The sequence below is a fragment of the Microcaecilia unicolor genome, chromosome 1, assembly GCF_901765095.1.
Source record: "Microcaecilia unicolor chromosome 1, aMicUni1.1, whole genome shotgun sequence".
Classification (NCBI taxonomy): domain Eukaryota; kingdom Metazoa; phylum Chordata; class Amphibia; order Gymnophiona; family Siphonopidae; genus Microcaecilia; species Microcaecilia unicolor.
The window spans coordinates 222,713,918-222,729,638 of record NC_044031.1 but is presented as its reverse complement, the minus strand read 5'-3'; the positions used below and the strand labels follow the sequence as shown (position 1 = coordinate 222,729,638).

At 40.9% G+C, this 15,721-nt stretch overlaps 1 long non-coding RNA gene across 1 annotated transcript; it reads left to right on the top strand.

Moving 5' to 3' along the window:
- Positions 1–2,792: 2,792 nt before the first annotated feature.
- On the top strand, positions 2,793–13,927 carry LOC115460176. Its single transcript, XR_003940397.1, has 3 exons — positions 2,793–2,802; positions 6,953–6,957; positions 13,834–13,927. It is a non-coding gene; the product is annotated as an uncharacterized LOC115460176 (long non-coding RNA).
- The last annotated feature ends 1,794 nt before the right edge of the window (positions 13,928–15,721 follow it).

Genomic DNA, 15,721 nt, shown 5'->3' with positions numbered 1-15,721 from the left:
TTTTGGACTGTGCATAGATTTTAGGTGCCTATCCCACATCTAACTTTATGCACCTTAGTCCCAATTACAGTGCACTCCATTTAAGTGCACTTCGGATAAGTGCATGCTCTGTTTAACTGCATGCCGTACTTCGGTCCCGTTTTTGGCGCCATCAATTTCTATAGGGACAAACTTTGGTTTAGTGCACCACTGATAAGTGCAAGATTCGCTTATATGCATGGTTTAAGACCGCTCCTCTGCAGGAAAGACTCCGCAGTGCGCGCACGGAATATGGAAGCCGATTAGTGCTTGACAGCCAACGAGATTTCAAATTTACCACCCCTTTAACTGCCACAGGCAGAATAAGCGAAAGAATGTTGTTAGAGTGTACACTGGGGTCATCATCATCGTCGTCGCACAACTATAAGACTTTAACACTGGTTGAACGAATAGAAGTTCTTAAAAAATTAGAAAACAAAGTCAAGCATCTATTGCTAAAGAATATGGTGTCAATCCCAGTCAAATTTCACGTGTCTTGAAGCAGAAAGACCAGCTTCTGGAAGACTGGCAAAACAATACAAATCCACAACGGAAACTAAAACGGGCGGGAAAAGCTGAGGAGGTAGAAGATGCTCTTCTTCAGTGGTTTTCTCAAGTCAGGAGCAGACAATTTCCTGTCAGTGGTCCACTGCTTGTGGAGAAAGCTAATCAGCTAGCTGAAAGTCTTGGACTAACTGAATTCAAAACCACTGTTGGATGGTTGGAAAGATGGAAGGAGAGGAACAGCATACAATTCAAGAAACAGCATGGTAAGAAACAAGACGCTGATGACTTTGGTGCTGAAAATTGGGTTGTTTCAGTTCTTCCTACCATCTTGAACGATTTTGCACCTTGTGACATTTTCAATGCTGACGAAAACGGTCTCTACTGGCGAGCGATTCCTGATGGAACACTTGCATTCAAACAAGCCAAAACTACAGGAGGTAAAACATCAAGGACCGACTGATGATCCTCCTTTGCTGCAATATGGATGGGAGTGAGAAGTTGGAGCCCCTCGTCCTTGGAAAGAGCAAACAGCCTCGTTGCTTCAAGAATGTTAAGCGACTTCCTGTGTCATGCGAGGCTAATGCAAATTCATGGATGACTGGAGAAATTTGGAAGCAGTGGCTAAAGAAGTTAGACACTAGAATAAAGCACAAAAATGTCAGAAACCTTCTACTTAGTTCATGAGGATGCACAGATTCCTTCTGCAGTCCACGGCCGACAATGGCCACAGTTTCAATAAACTTCATCAGGGTCCATGGCACACAAGTTCATGCCATGAAGTGAAGTGAGCTTATGTGCCACCAACCCTGATAAAGTTTATTGATCAACTTTGATGAAGACACCTAACATAAGTAGGGTGCATTTAGCATGGGAATGGGAATGGGATCCAGTCTGCTTGGGGTGCATGCAACACATTGATCTTTGGGATCAATGGGAGGCAGGGATCTGCAAAGCTATGACCAGCAGCAACTACAGCATACACAAAGCAGTAGCAACATATAGGAGCATGGAGAGGCATTTTTGATATGACATCCATGTTCAATTTTAGATATTTTGGTGACGACATCTAACATTCTCAAAAATCTCTAATTTCCAGACGTTTTTGTGCTTAGTGCATATTTCTTTAGGTATCAATAATAAAAAAAAAAATCCTAGAGAAAAATGCACAAAAAAACCCATAAGGATGGCTGTATGGCACCATTCCAAGGAAAATGGCCACACAGACATCCAGAAGAGCAGAAGGGCAGCCTAGTGGTCAGTGCAGTAGACTTCACATAAAGGGAACCAGGTACAAATCACACCTTATCACCCTTATTTTGTATTGTGAGCCCTCCAGGAACACCTACAATCCTACTGTACCTAACTGCACACCACTACAAAAGACCTCAGGTCTGCAGGTGTCTCCTATCAATAGGTACAATTGGTATTTTGTGGGTTTTGGAAGACTCACAATTTCCACCACAAGTGTATTCGTTAGAGTAGGATACAAACATGGGTCCCCTTTCTCTATAGTCTACTGCATTGACCACCAGCCTACTCCTGGGACCGGCTTGCTGCTCTAATAGAAATGACCATAATACCTGAAGCTGTCAGAGAGCAAGTAAATGAACACAGTAACACAGCAATGTCCATCCAGTCTGTCCAACAAGGAGGCCAGAGCTGCGCCCACCACTCTGTGTAGCCCCAGTCACCCATGCGGGTATCAAGTCTCCATCATGCCAGCCATATAAGCAGCCAAACATGATGGAGTCTTGGCTATAGCCACATATCATCTCCAAATATTGTTGACAGTATTCAACTTACCAGTCAAGATGTCTTCCCTCTCCCCTGAGCTGCACAGCATCCTCACTTACAGCACGTGACAGTTCTCACTACTCTTACCCATGATAACACCTCAAAAGCTATATTACATTTCCATTCTCTTTATATTTAGGAATCCCCTGTGTCTATCCCACATATTTTTGAATTTACTCACCGTTTTTGACTCTACCACATCTCTTGGAAGGACGTTCTAGGCATCCACTACCCTCTCTGTAAAAAAAAGTATTTCATGACGTTACGCCTAAGTCTGCCTTCCTGCAATCTCCATTCATGTCCTCTAGTTCTACTGCCCCTATGTCTCTGGAAGAGGTTTGTTTGTATATTAATACCTTTAAAGTACTTAAATGTCTGTATCATATCACCTCTCTCTCTCTCTCTCTCTCTCTCTCCTTTTTTCTAGCGTATACATATTCAAGTCCTCCAATCTCTTCGCATACATTTTATGGCACAAATCATGTACCATTCGTGTTGCCTTCCTCTGAATTCGCATCAAGTCTTTTTATGTCCTTGAACAGATATTGCTTCCAAAACTGGACACAATACTCCAAGTGGGGCCTTACCAATGACTTCTAGAGGGGTATCAACACCTCTCTTCTGCTAGTTATGCCTCTCACTATGCTGCCTAGCATGCTTCGGACAACAGCCACTACCTTGTCAGATTGTTTTGCCGCCTTGAGAGGCTCAGACACTATCACTCAAAGGTTTCTCTCCTGATCCATGCGTGCCAGTCTCTCACTTTAAATTTCTACACCCCAAGTGTATCATTTTGTACTGCTTTGCATTAAGGGGTCCAAGGCACACTAACAGATTTAGCGTGCACTAAATGCTAAGTTGCCAATTATATTCCTATGGTCATCTTATCATTTAGCGCATGCTATTCATTAGCGCTTGGTAAATCCATTAGCTCACCTTAGTAAAAGGACCCCAAAATATTAACAGTCAAACATTCAACCATTCTTCGAATTTTTGTAGATCTCTTCTCATATGGTCCACTCCATCCAGGAAATTCACTCTGTTGCAAATCTTGGTGTCATCTACATAAAGGCAGAATTTCCCTTCTAATCCTTCAGTGATGTTGCTCACAAATATGTTGAATAGAATCAGCCCCAGTAGTGATCCTTAAGGAACGCCACTATTTACATTTCTATGCTCTGAGTAGGCTCCATTTACCAAAACCCTCTGCCTTCTGTCAGCCAACCAGGTCCCAATCCTGTTCACAACTTTATGTCCTAACTTTAGCCCATTGAGTTAATTTATGAGCTTTCTACGAGGGACTGTGTAAAAGGCCTTACTGAAATCCAAGTAGACGATATCCAGGGCACGTCCACTATCCAATTCTCTGGTCACCCAGTCAAATAAATGAATCAGATTCATTTGGCACGATTTCCTTTGGTGAAACCATGTTGCCTGCTGGTTTCCAGGAAACTTATTATCTTTTCCTTGAGCAGCGCCTCCATTTTTCCCCCAACCATCGAAGTAAGGCTTACTGTCCTGTAGTTTCCCGCTTCTTCTCTGTCTCCACTTTTATGAAGAGAGACCACATATGCTCTTCTCCAATCCCATGGAACCTCCCCATCTCCAAGGATTTATTAAACACATCTTTAAGAGGACCCACCAGAACATCTCTGAGCTCCCTCAGGATTCTGAAATGGATTCCATCTGGCCCCATGACTTGTCCACTTTTGGTTTTTCTAGTTATTCATAAACACTTTCTTTTGCAAACAGTGCAATATGAACTTCATTTTCATATGTACCTTTACCAGCCAGGATTTTCTTCAGTGAAGACAGAATAAATGTACTTGTTAAGTACGCCTGCTTTTTCCTCATCACTCTCCACATAGTGATTCATAGCATCTTTCAGTCATACAATTCCATTTTTAGCCTTCCTCTGTTCATTAATATACTGGAAAAAAAAAGTCTTTTCACCCTTCTTTATGTTTTTAGCCTTATGATCTTCAATTAGAGCCTACGCCAGCCATATTTCTATGTTCACTTCTTTCAGTTTTAGCTGGTCCTGTTTTTGTGTTCTTTTGTGTTTCTTTTGCCTTTATTTTGTCAGCAACTTGTTTGGTGACCATATCAATTTCCTTTTTCTCTTGTTGTTGTTTACCTTCCTTATAAAAAGATCTGTTGCTGATTTTATAGCTCTTTTCAGTTTGAACCACAGATCCTCCACCACTCTTAAGTTCTTCCATCCCATCAGCTCTTTCTTCAGGTACTCCTCCATTTTAACAACATTAGCATGCTTAAAATCCAGGATTTTGAGCTTTGTGTGTCCACTTTCTCCTTCAGCTCTTACATCAAACCATACAATGTGATGATCACTAATAGTCAGGTGGGTACCCACCCTGATGTTGGATACACTATCTCCATTTGTGAGCACAAGATTTAGCGTTGCCCCTCCCCTTGTGGGCTCCATCACCATTTGTCTCAGCAGTGCACTGTGAAAAGCATCCATAATATCTCTACTTGTTTCCGCTTCGGCAGATGGGACCTTCCAATCCACATCCAGCAGGTTAAAATCCCCCAGCAACAGTACATCCCCCTTCATTCCTAACATTTGGATATCAGTGACCAAATCTTTGTCCAACTTCTCTGTTTGTTTTGGAGGTCTGTGGACATTACCCAAGTGGATGGATGTTCCATCTTCTCTTTCTAAGACAATCTATATCACTTCTTCCTATCCCCAGGTCCCCTGCATTTTGCCACTTTAATATTGTTTTTCACATATAAAGCTACCATTCTACCTTTCTGACCATCTCTATCTTGCCTGAATAGGGTATAGCCCGGTATGCTTGCATCCCATTCATGGGAGTCATCAAACCATGTCTCTGTGATGAAACAATATCTAAGTCTGCCTGTTACATCAGGAATTGCAGACCATGAACTTTGTTGCATAGACTTTGAGCATTTGTACACATACCATTCCAGTTATTTATTGTCTCTCTCACCCTCTGTTTATCCTTCTGTCTAGTCTCCCCAGCTACCTTCTTGCTAATAGGTGAGTTGCTAAGATTCTTTCTTCATTGCTGTCACTCTTGGTATGTATGTCAGTGTCATATCTTTTGGGGTGGGAGGGAGACAGTGACCACTGGGGTATTAAGAGAGGTCATGCCTTAATCTCTCCAGGGGTTAGCTGGTCACTTAAGTTTTTGTGACTTTAATCATGATTGAAACAGGTCTAGATAAAAAAAAAATATATTCCATTTTTTGTCCTAGATGTTTTAACCTTGTTCCATTATCCCGGGAAAATGCCCAAATATGGGCCCACCCAAATCTTGTCCAAAACATGTCCCCTTGCAATTTAGACAAACAGCAGAGAAACATGCCTCAAATCTGAGTTTCAAAATTTCAACTTGGAGATTTTCCTGTGAATATGTTGATTTTTAGATACTCTTTCTAAAGGTTTTTTGGGCCCCTTTTACTAAGCTGCTTAAGGCTCTCTGTGCGCCCAACGCACACCAAAATGAACTTACCGCCCGACTACCCTGTGCCTCTTGCGGTGATGTCATTTTTGGCACGCATCCACACGTAGGTCGTTACCGCACAGATTCCTTACCGCTAGGCCTATGGCTGGCGGTAAGGTCAGACACCCAAAATAGATGTGCAGCAATTTTGATTTTGCCGCATGTCCATTTTCTGAAAAAATTTTAAAAAGCATTTTTGGTACTTGTGCTGAGAAATATTTCTGTGCATGCCCAAACCCTGTGCCTACACTACCGCAAGCCACTTTTTACCATGGCTTAGTAAAAGGAGCCCTTTGTTTCTTAGCTATATAGTTATGATTGATGAGGTATGGCTCCTGATCTTTTTTCTTTTAAAAACATTTTTTTATGTTTTTTTTGTTTGCATGGTAAGCCCTCTTTTGATTGGTGCTTTAAATATATAAAACACTATGAGGAATTGTTTGTCAGACTCATTATGGCTACATAGAGAGCTAGCAAATTAGGAGATTTTCTTATGCATTGGTAAAATCACTTTTGACCTGTGCCTTAAGCATAATAAGTGCCTCTCTGATTTTATTTATTTATTTATTAGGATTTATTTACAGTTTTTTTTTTAAGGAATTCACTGAAGGCGATGTATATTAAGAATAGATCAAACATGAGCAATAGGCAATTACAGCAGTAAAAATATTAAAATAACAATACAAAGTATGGCATAGTATACTACTTACAATGTCAACAGAACATGTAATAGAGCATTATAATTGATAGTGAAGGGTAAAGCAAAGATTGAACATATAGATGATTCATCATAACTAATAAGTGTGCCTTTTACACATGTGCTGCTATTTTAAATGTCATTTTAAAATATTTTTTCTAAAGATTCTTGTTTTTTAGTTCTCAATTTTTTATTATGTAGTTCTGATTGATGAGGTATGGCTCCTGATCTTTTTTGTTTGCTTGACCAACACTACGGGGAGCTGCTTGTCAGACTCACTATGGCTGCATAGACAGCTAGCAAGTTTGTACTGTCATATCTCATAATAATAGGAGATTTCCTATTAGTTTGGTAGGGTCACCTTTGACCTGTGCTCTAAGCATAAAAAGGCATTATGAGAAAGTGCCTGTCTCATTCACCACAGCTGCAAGTCGAGCTGCAGAGTGTGTTGGAGAAAGAGCCAGTAAGTTTGCCTTTTACTCCTTATGTGCTGCTGTTTTAAATGCTGAATTTAGATATCTTTTCTAAAAATTTATCTTTTCTTACAATATATGGCTCTTATGTTTGTTTGGTAAGCTCACTTTTGACCAGTGTTTTAAATATATAGAACACTATGGGGAGCTGCTTGTCAGACTCACTAAAGCTGCATAGAGAGCTGAACTAAAGATTTCCTAATGGTTTCTGTTTCTTATTTGTTCCCAGCTATTTTATGACATAGGTGATACCCATAGGTATGTGCTCTTATCTGATCCCCATAATATTTTTTGTATTATTTATGTCACACATATTTATTATGTAGCTACCCAGTACAGTAGTTATGCTCTTTATTGTTGGTTTTACATTTAGTAATGCTGTTCCTTTATTTGCATGGTATCATTATAAGTTTGTTGTATAATGTAATCACTTATATATGTATATACTTTTATGTACTTGTTTTTTAATGATTTGATACTAACAGTATCAGAGAGTGTTTATTAACAGTCTTTATTCCCCCTGATGCAGCTCTGCAAAGGGTGAAACACAGCTGGCATGGGTGGCGGGGGCGTAACCAGACTTCGTGGTGAGAGGTGGCCAGAACCCGAGGTGGGGGGCACATTTTGTTCTGCCACCCTGCTGCCACTGCCGCCGCCGCCTCGCCCCCACCACCGCAGCAGCAAATACCTTGGCTGGCAGGCATCGCCAACCCCTCCAGCTGAAGCGTTGCTGTCACGTTGCCTGCCCTGTTCTGTCTTCCCCTCACGTCCTGCATGCTCCTTTTAGTGAAATTGAGCATGCTCAGTTTCACTAAAAGGAGCATGCCGGACGTGAGGGGAAGACAGAGCAGGGCAGGCAATGCAGCGCCGCCAGAGACTGGAGTTGGACAATGCTTCAGCTGGTGGGGGTTGGGGACCCCCGCCAGCAAAACCATGGGCCCAAACAAAATTGGGAGGGGGGCCCAAGGCCTCACATAGCTACACCACTGATGGGTGGGGAATGGACATGGAAGTATTATCCAGCTAAGGCATTATAATTAGTGTGTGCTAACTAGATAACACAGAGAAATCAGGAGCATATAGCATCTACTAAATAGGAGGCGGTAAGTGCTCCCATGGAAAAATTAGCACAGGCCCTTCAAAAGAAACCTTGTAAACTGAGGTGTTAAATGTGGACTTAGTGTACAGGAAAGTCCCATGTTAAACGTGCCAACCCCAGATTCTAGCATGTTTTAGTTGAAAGGCCCCTAAGCAACTTCCTTGATGCCAGAACAAATGTCACTAGGATGTTGTGAACTGTGATTTCTGTGGCTTTTAGCCTGCTGTTTTAACCGCTATACTCTGTCTTGTCTCCAGCCTGGTCTATTTCTAGAAATTAAAATTGTGCAACTCCTTGAATGTTCTTGGCGTGTAGCCTGATCCATTCATACAGAATTGCCTATTTGACAAATGTCACTTCTGCTACGTTGAACCTCACTGCAATTATAGCTTGCATTGGACTAGAAGACAACATGTTATATTCCCTAAGATGTGCTTCTCTCTGTCATTCTGATGAAAGTAGAATGTCATTTTTACCGCACAGAGGTCTTATACAACTGAAAATATAACATTCATTTCTGTGGATGCCAGTCACCGTGAACAGCATACGCTAGAAAAAAATTCAAGAGGAAACAGACAGAAGATAATTCTACTTTTATAGGCTTGTAACTAATTGGATTGTGGTAGTTTCTTTTTCTTTTCCAGTATCTATAGATAGGCAGATCAATTTCTCTTTTTGAAGTAAGTGCAAAAACCATCATATCGATTTGATTTAATTCACTTTTGTTCATTTTTTTGCATTCACTTTTGTATACTCGGTTAAATATGATGAAGAACATGAACCCATTTTCTTATTCTCAAAATATATTTTTCTTCAGTACGTTTTTTCTAACAGATCAGTTGAAATAAAACCAAGGCACAGGAGGGCTAACTTGTGGGTAGCACACACCCAATTTGCACTTCCGCCGGGGTAGCACATGCACCTGGCAGTAATTCTGATTTTGGCATGTGCCAAATCCTGCAGTAGAAAATAATTTTCTATTTTCTATTGGGGGGGGGGGGGGGGGGGGAAGCATTCCCGCCGGTAACCTGCAGCATGCCCACATTGGTGCACGGTGCATGTTTACCGTGTGGGTAGTGCATCAGCTCTTACTGTTAAGTCAAAAGGTGGTGGTAAGGGCTCAGGCCATAAATAGGCACACACCAGTGGCGTAGCCAATATGGGGCCACAGGGGCCTGGGCTCCCGTAGATTTGCCCCTGGACCCCCCTGCCGATGACCCTCCCTCCCGCTGCCAACCCGCTGTCACCTACCTTTGTTGGCGGGGGACTCAAACCCCCACCAGCCGAGCCGAGGTCCTCTTCTTCCCAATCCCGTGCAAGGCTTCGTTGTAGTCTGACGTCCTGCAAGACTAGAATGAAGCCTTGCGCGGGATTGGGAAGAAGAGGACCTCGGCTCGGCTGGCGGGGGTTGGGGTCCCCCGCCATCAAAGGTAGGCAATGACGGGTTGGTGACGGCGGGTTGGCGGCGGGAGGGGGGTCGAGAAGGTCTTTGGCGGGGGGGGGGGTCAAAGTTGGTGGTGGGGGGTTTTGGCAATGGCAGGGGGGGTCAAAGTTGGTGGCGGGGGGTCAGCAATGGTGGGGGGGTTGGCGGTGCCGGGGGGGGCTAAAATGTGCCCCCTCACCTCGGGCTCTGGACACCCTCCTGCCGAAGTCTGGCTACGCCCCTGGCACACATTAGTTTTAATTTTGACACAGGCCCATTTCCCAGCCCATTAAAAAATTGCATTTTTCCCTTCTGTGGTAAAAAATGGCCCAGTGTGCGCCTAATGACTGCAGGACACTTTTTACCACAGCTTTGTAAAAGGACCTCATTGTGACTGATAATTTTTTTTGAGACTGCATGAGTTAGTAAGGATTAATTGAGTAGAACAAAAAAACACTAGCACATGCTTTCTTTCTATACACTCAAAACGGTTACGATGGCAACCACACAATGGCCATTATTTTAGAAAAATATCTACATACAATAACACTTATTTATATATTGGTTAAAAGTGTAAATAAGATTAATAACATGTATATGCTGTAGACTTGCTTTATAAAACATTCCAATATAAGGCAGCCTGCTGAGCTTCTGAAGTCTTTTTTCCTCTACAGATGTACAACATAAGCAGACTTGTATAAGTGGAATATTACTAGTGTAAATACCAATTTTAGAAAGCTATTTATATGTGAAGATCTATACCACGCAAAGACTTCAAGGGGGTATGGTTGGGGTGAGACTAAATCTGTCCATATATTCCCCATTTTGTGTAGGGAATGCATGTGTACTGGGAAAATAGCCCACATTGGGATTTACAGCAGCTCAAAGGTACATATAGGTTTTTTTAAAAACACAGAGTAAATGATGGCAGATAAAGATCCTCATGGTCCTTGCAGTCTGCCCAATGAGGTGGCCAGAACAGCACCCACCACTCTATGTGGGGCCCCACCTTAAACACTAGTTGTCAAATCTCCACCATGCCAACTATATAGACAGCCACATATAATGTAGTTTTGGTTATAACCATATATCATCTCCAAGTATTGCTGTTAATATTCAACTTACTAGTCAAGATGTCTTCTCCTCCCCCTGAGCTGCACATTACCTTCACACGCAGCACATGAAAATAAGGTGATCTAGAACACTGAAGTTGCTGAAGATTCACCTGTCTTTTGCCATTTGTGGGACACAGACCATAGAAGTCTGTCCAGTGTTGGCCTTAGTTTTGCCATGTTGGATTTGGTAAATCTTCTTTACATTTTATGCCATTTGCGGGATACAAACCCTAGACGTCTGTCTACCATCGGCCTTAGTTTCCACTATTCTTACCCAACATAACACCTCAACAGCCATGTTGTACTTCCGTTCTATTTAGGTATCTCCTGTGTCTATCCCATGCATTTTTGAATTCACTAACCATTTTTGACTGTACCAACTCTCCTGGAAGGGTATTCCAGATGTCCACTACCCTCTCTGTGTAAAAGTATTTCCTGATGCTACACCTAAGTATATCTCCCTGCAACCTCTATTCATGTCCTCTAGTTCTATTGCCCCTATTTCTCTGGAAAAGGTTTTTTTGTATATTAATACCTTTTAAAGTACTTACTTGTCTGTATCATATCACCTTTCTCCTTTTCTCTAGCGTATATATATTCAAGTCCTCCTGTCACTTCTCATACGTGTTATGGCACAAATCCTGTACCATTTCTGTCACCATGCTCTGAACTGTCTCAAGTCTTTTTATGTCTTTCAAGAGATACAGCCTACAAAATTGGACACAATACTCCAAGCAGAGCCTCACCAATGACTTGCAAAGGGGCATCAACACCTCCTGCCTCTCTCTATGCAGCCTAGCATTTTTTGAGTAACAGCCACCACCTTGTCACATTGTTTTGCCACCTTGTGAACCTCAGACACTATCACCCCAAGGTCTCTCTCCTGATCCGTATATGTCAGTCTCTCATCCCCTAGCACATACTGCTCTTTTGAATTTCTATACCCCAGGTGCTTCACTTTGCACTTTGCATTAAATTTGAACTTCCAAACATTCAACCATTCTTCTAATTTTGTAGATCTCTTCTCATATTGTCCACTCCCTCTGGGGATCCCATTCTGGTTGCAAATCTTGGTGTCATCTTAAAAAAAGGCAAGCTTTTCCTTCTAACCCTTCAGCAAGGTTGCTCACTAATATGTTGAATAGAATCAGCCCAAGTACTGATCCCTGAGGCACTCCACTACTTACATTTCTGTTCACTGAGTAATCCCCATGTACCACTACTCTCTGCTGTCAGTCAACCAGTTCACAATCCAGTTCACCACTTTATGTCCTGACTTTAGCCTGCTGAGTTTATTTATGAGCGACTGCATCTAAGGCCGTAATGAAATCCAAGTAGACTCACATCTAATGGATGACCATTTTTCAATTCTCTGGCCACCCAGTCAAAGAAATTGATCAGATTGGTTTGGCACAATTTTTGTTTGGTGAAACCATGTTTCTTCAGATCTTGTAACTCTTTGGATTCCAGGAAACTCACTATGTGCTGGAACTGAACCATAATACTACTAACTGTTCTGATATTTTTATTCTTCATTTCTCAACTTTCTCGCTACAGGTTTAGCTACCTGATATATTTATTCTCTTGACTTTATTGCTTATTGCTTAATTAATTTGTCCCATGACTCTGTATTGTGATGTATTTCTGTGTCTTCTAACCCAGACCCTAAAAAGGACAAAACAAAAAAGCTTTCCCTTTCTGCCTAGCTCAGATGGTAGTAGAGCATAGGCATTTCAAACCGTTTCTTCTCCTTTACCCTGCTAACTCTAGCTGTAGAATTCTAACTTTGGCTACTATACTATTGTCAAGTACTGCCAGGTTTATTTTCCATTGCTAGTCCTAGGTACAAAAAGCAGTTTTAGTCTTACAACTAGGTTAATTTGCATTTACATTGCAGAGACTGCTATAATTATTGGAAATATTTAGATTTACAGGAGAAAAGTTAGTTTACAGCTGCATTTAACTGTTGTATCAAACTGGAATTTGATTATTTTAGCAAACTGTGTCATTGCTTGTCCCAGAACATTTTTGATAGAGAACTTGGCTGACTCACTTGGACTTATAGTCCACCCACCCTCCCCAGGGTTTTCTACTCATATATAGACAACCCAAAAATCATTAACATTACTCCTTAGTCATACACAGGCAATCTTACAGACTATTAATTCTATCATAGTACACCTGTTCGTACCCATTCCAGCCAATAAAGATGAATTTTATTCTGTGTAATAATTGTGGTGCTTTAGTTCCAAGGCACACCATCTGGAGGCTTAAAGCTTGTTCTATCTGTCTTCAGCTCTCTAGTAGAATACAGGAGCTCAGCAAACTAAAGCAGGAATTGGGTGCAATTAAAGCAGCTTCTATCCATGCACAGAATCATACCAATTTCTCACAACTTCCTCAAAGAATAAAACCACCTAAGAACAGATGCATCACATTAGACTCAGATAGACTATGATGTGTGGCACAGAAGCATCCACCATCATGATTGCTGCTCCAGAATTCTTTTGCTCCATTACAGAACTGTGATGATTCAGAAAATAGAACTGTGGTGGAACAAAAAACAATGAAGGTGTCCCAAGAGAAAAGACACCCCCAAAGCACTAATAAAGAATCTCATATCAGAAAACTGTTGCTGATAGGGGATTCTATTATCAGAGGCATTAACTCTGAAACACAGTTCAAGGGGCCCAGCAAAGTGAAATGCCTTCCAGGATCCTCAGCTACCAGAGAGTAAACTAAGGAGTCTAACACTGATATTGTTATCCACCTGGGAACAAATGACCTAGCCACTTGCAGTGCAGAGAGCTTTTCAGGAGCTGGGGTAGGGGTTAAAATCTTTGGTACAAACTGTAGCTTTTTTTGAAGTACTTTTGGAAAGGCAGAGAAACGTTTACAAATTACAGAGAATTTCAATAGGTGGCTCAAAGCCTGGTGTCATCAAGAAGGTTTTAGGTATATAGGAGGATGGGGCAATACATAGAAAAACTAAAGACTATATTGTAATGATGGGCTGCATCTCACTATGGCAGGGAAAAATATCCTTGGAGAGAAATTCAGACAATATGTATTTAGGCATTTAAACTAGAAGGCAGGGAGGCAGGTCACTTCAGTGGTCACCCCCAGCTAAAGACAAGGTGTGACAGTAGTAAAGAAAACAATGCAAACTGTTAGCGAATCACTTCTTACCAACACGCAGGAAGGGAGACTAAGGACAAAACTAAACAGAAGTTGAGATTGCCATTGAAATATAGCTGGAAAGCGATGACCACAAATGCTTGCAGTCTAAGCAACAAAGTTCATGATCTGCAAGTCCTGATGTTAGAGGCAGACTTAGACATTGTTGCTCTCACAGAGATATGGTTCAATGATTTCCATGAATAGGATACAAACATGCCAGGCTACAATCTATTTAGGAAGGATAGAGATGGTTGTAAAGGTGGAGGAGTAGCTCTGTATGTCAGACACGATATCATAGAAATTGCTGAAGAGAATACTAATCTCCTCCCCACAATAAAAGACATCATCTATAAATTCTTTTCACAAAATAATTGCTGGCAAATAAAGGGAATTGTAGATGAATCTATCTTTAAACATTTCCATATACCAGCATGAAATAGTTGGAGCAACTGTGTCCCCATCGCAACCCCTTTTGTTTATAGAAAATGTGAAATCATTAATGCAAATAACAAATTCAGCCATAGCTTTTAATAGCTATTTGTCTGCAGATATATATGCCTGTTGCAAATGAATGGCACCTGCCTGCGGGATGTTGGTATAAAGAGAATCTACATCCAAAGTAACCATAGTCACTGTACTGGATGTAGAAATCTGTAATTTTTCCATAATATAAATTAAATGCAGCAAATCTCCCACATTTGAATTAATCTTTGGAACATAAGTTTGTAAATAGGAATCTAAGTATTGAGAAAGCAGTTCTAGAACAGAGCCCTGTCCAGAGAAAATAGGGTAACCCGGAGGCTGAGTTAATGATTTGTGAATCTTTGGGATTAAATAAATGTATGGAACCACAAGATATACACACAATAAAAACTTATATTCCACGTATGAAGTTATTCCATTCTGATTAGCCCGAGCTAAAAAGCTTCTAGATGAATGTGGGATCACTGGGGAGTTCCTGATAAAATTGAGAAAAAGGAAGCTCTCTGTTCTCAGCACAGTAGGCTACCACATCCATTAAAAACACCCCACCCCCTTTATCTGCCCTACTAATTACTATAGAATGATCCTGTATTAGTGATTTCAAAGTTTGTTGCTGACTTACAGATAAATGTTGAAATCTAGTTTTATGCTGAGATTTAATTTGTTCTTATTCCTTCAAAACTAATAGGTAATTCTCCTTAAATTGATCAGAATTTTGGTCACCAAAATATAATGTCAATTTTAATTGTCAAAAGATTTTTTGCAAATGCACCCTAGTATCAAAGGAATCATAATCCAAGCTGCAGAATTTAAATCTCAACTGATAAATTATGAGATTATGACAAATGAAACAGAATTATTGTCAGGTTTGAGCTTGGTGTTTGTCTTTGATTGATGCGTTATCAGTTGTTTTGTGTTCACACCCGGTAATCTTAAAGAGTCAGGCCCAAACAAGCAGATTCCTCCATTTGATTAGAAGCTCATGTACAGATATTTTGTTCCTCCCCTGAGAAGTCACTCGAACGCAATGAAAAGGCTACTTTCTTAGCTAGCGCTGTATTCTTCTGGATTCTCCAATTTTTGACCATCCTGGGGTAAACATATTTCCTGGTATAATCAAATTAATCTCTACAGAATTTAGTGCTTGTCTGCAACCTTAATTCCTGTCTATATGTATCCATTTGTTTTTGATGTTCCAAATATTGTTGTTCATATGTGCCAGAGTCATCCAATTGTTTTACAGCTTCTATTTTAATGCTAAGTTCACTCTGTTGTTCTGTGATTACTTTATTAAGTGCATCTATAGTTAGAAGCATTAGATCCAGTGAGCATCGAGTGATAACTTCATTCCATTGTTCAACATATTCCCTATTGTCAAGAAATGCAGGATCTTTATTCATTCTCAAGTCTCACAGCACCTGTTGTACATGACAATATT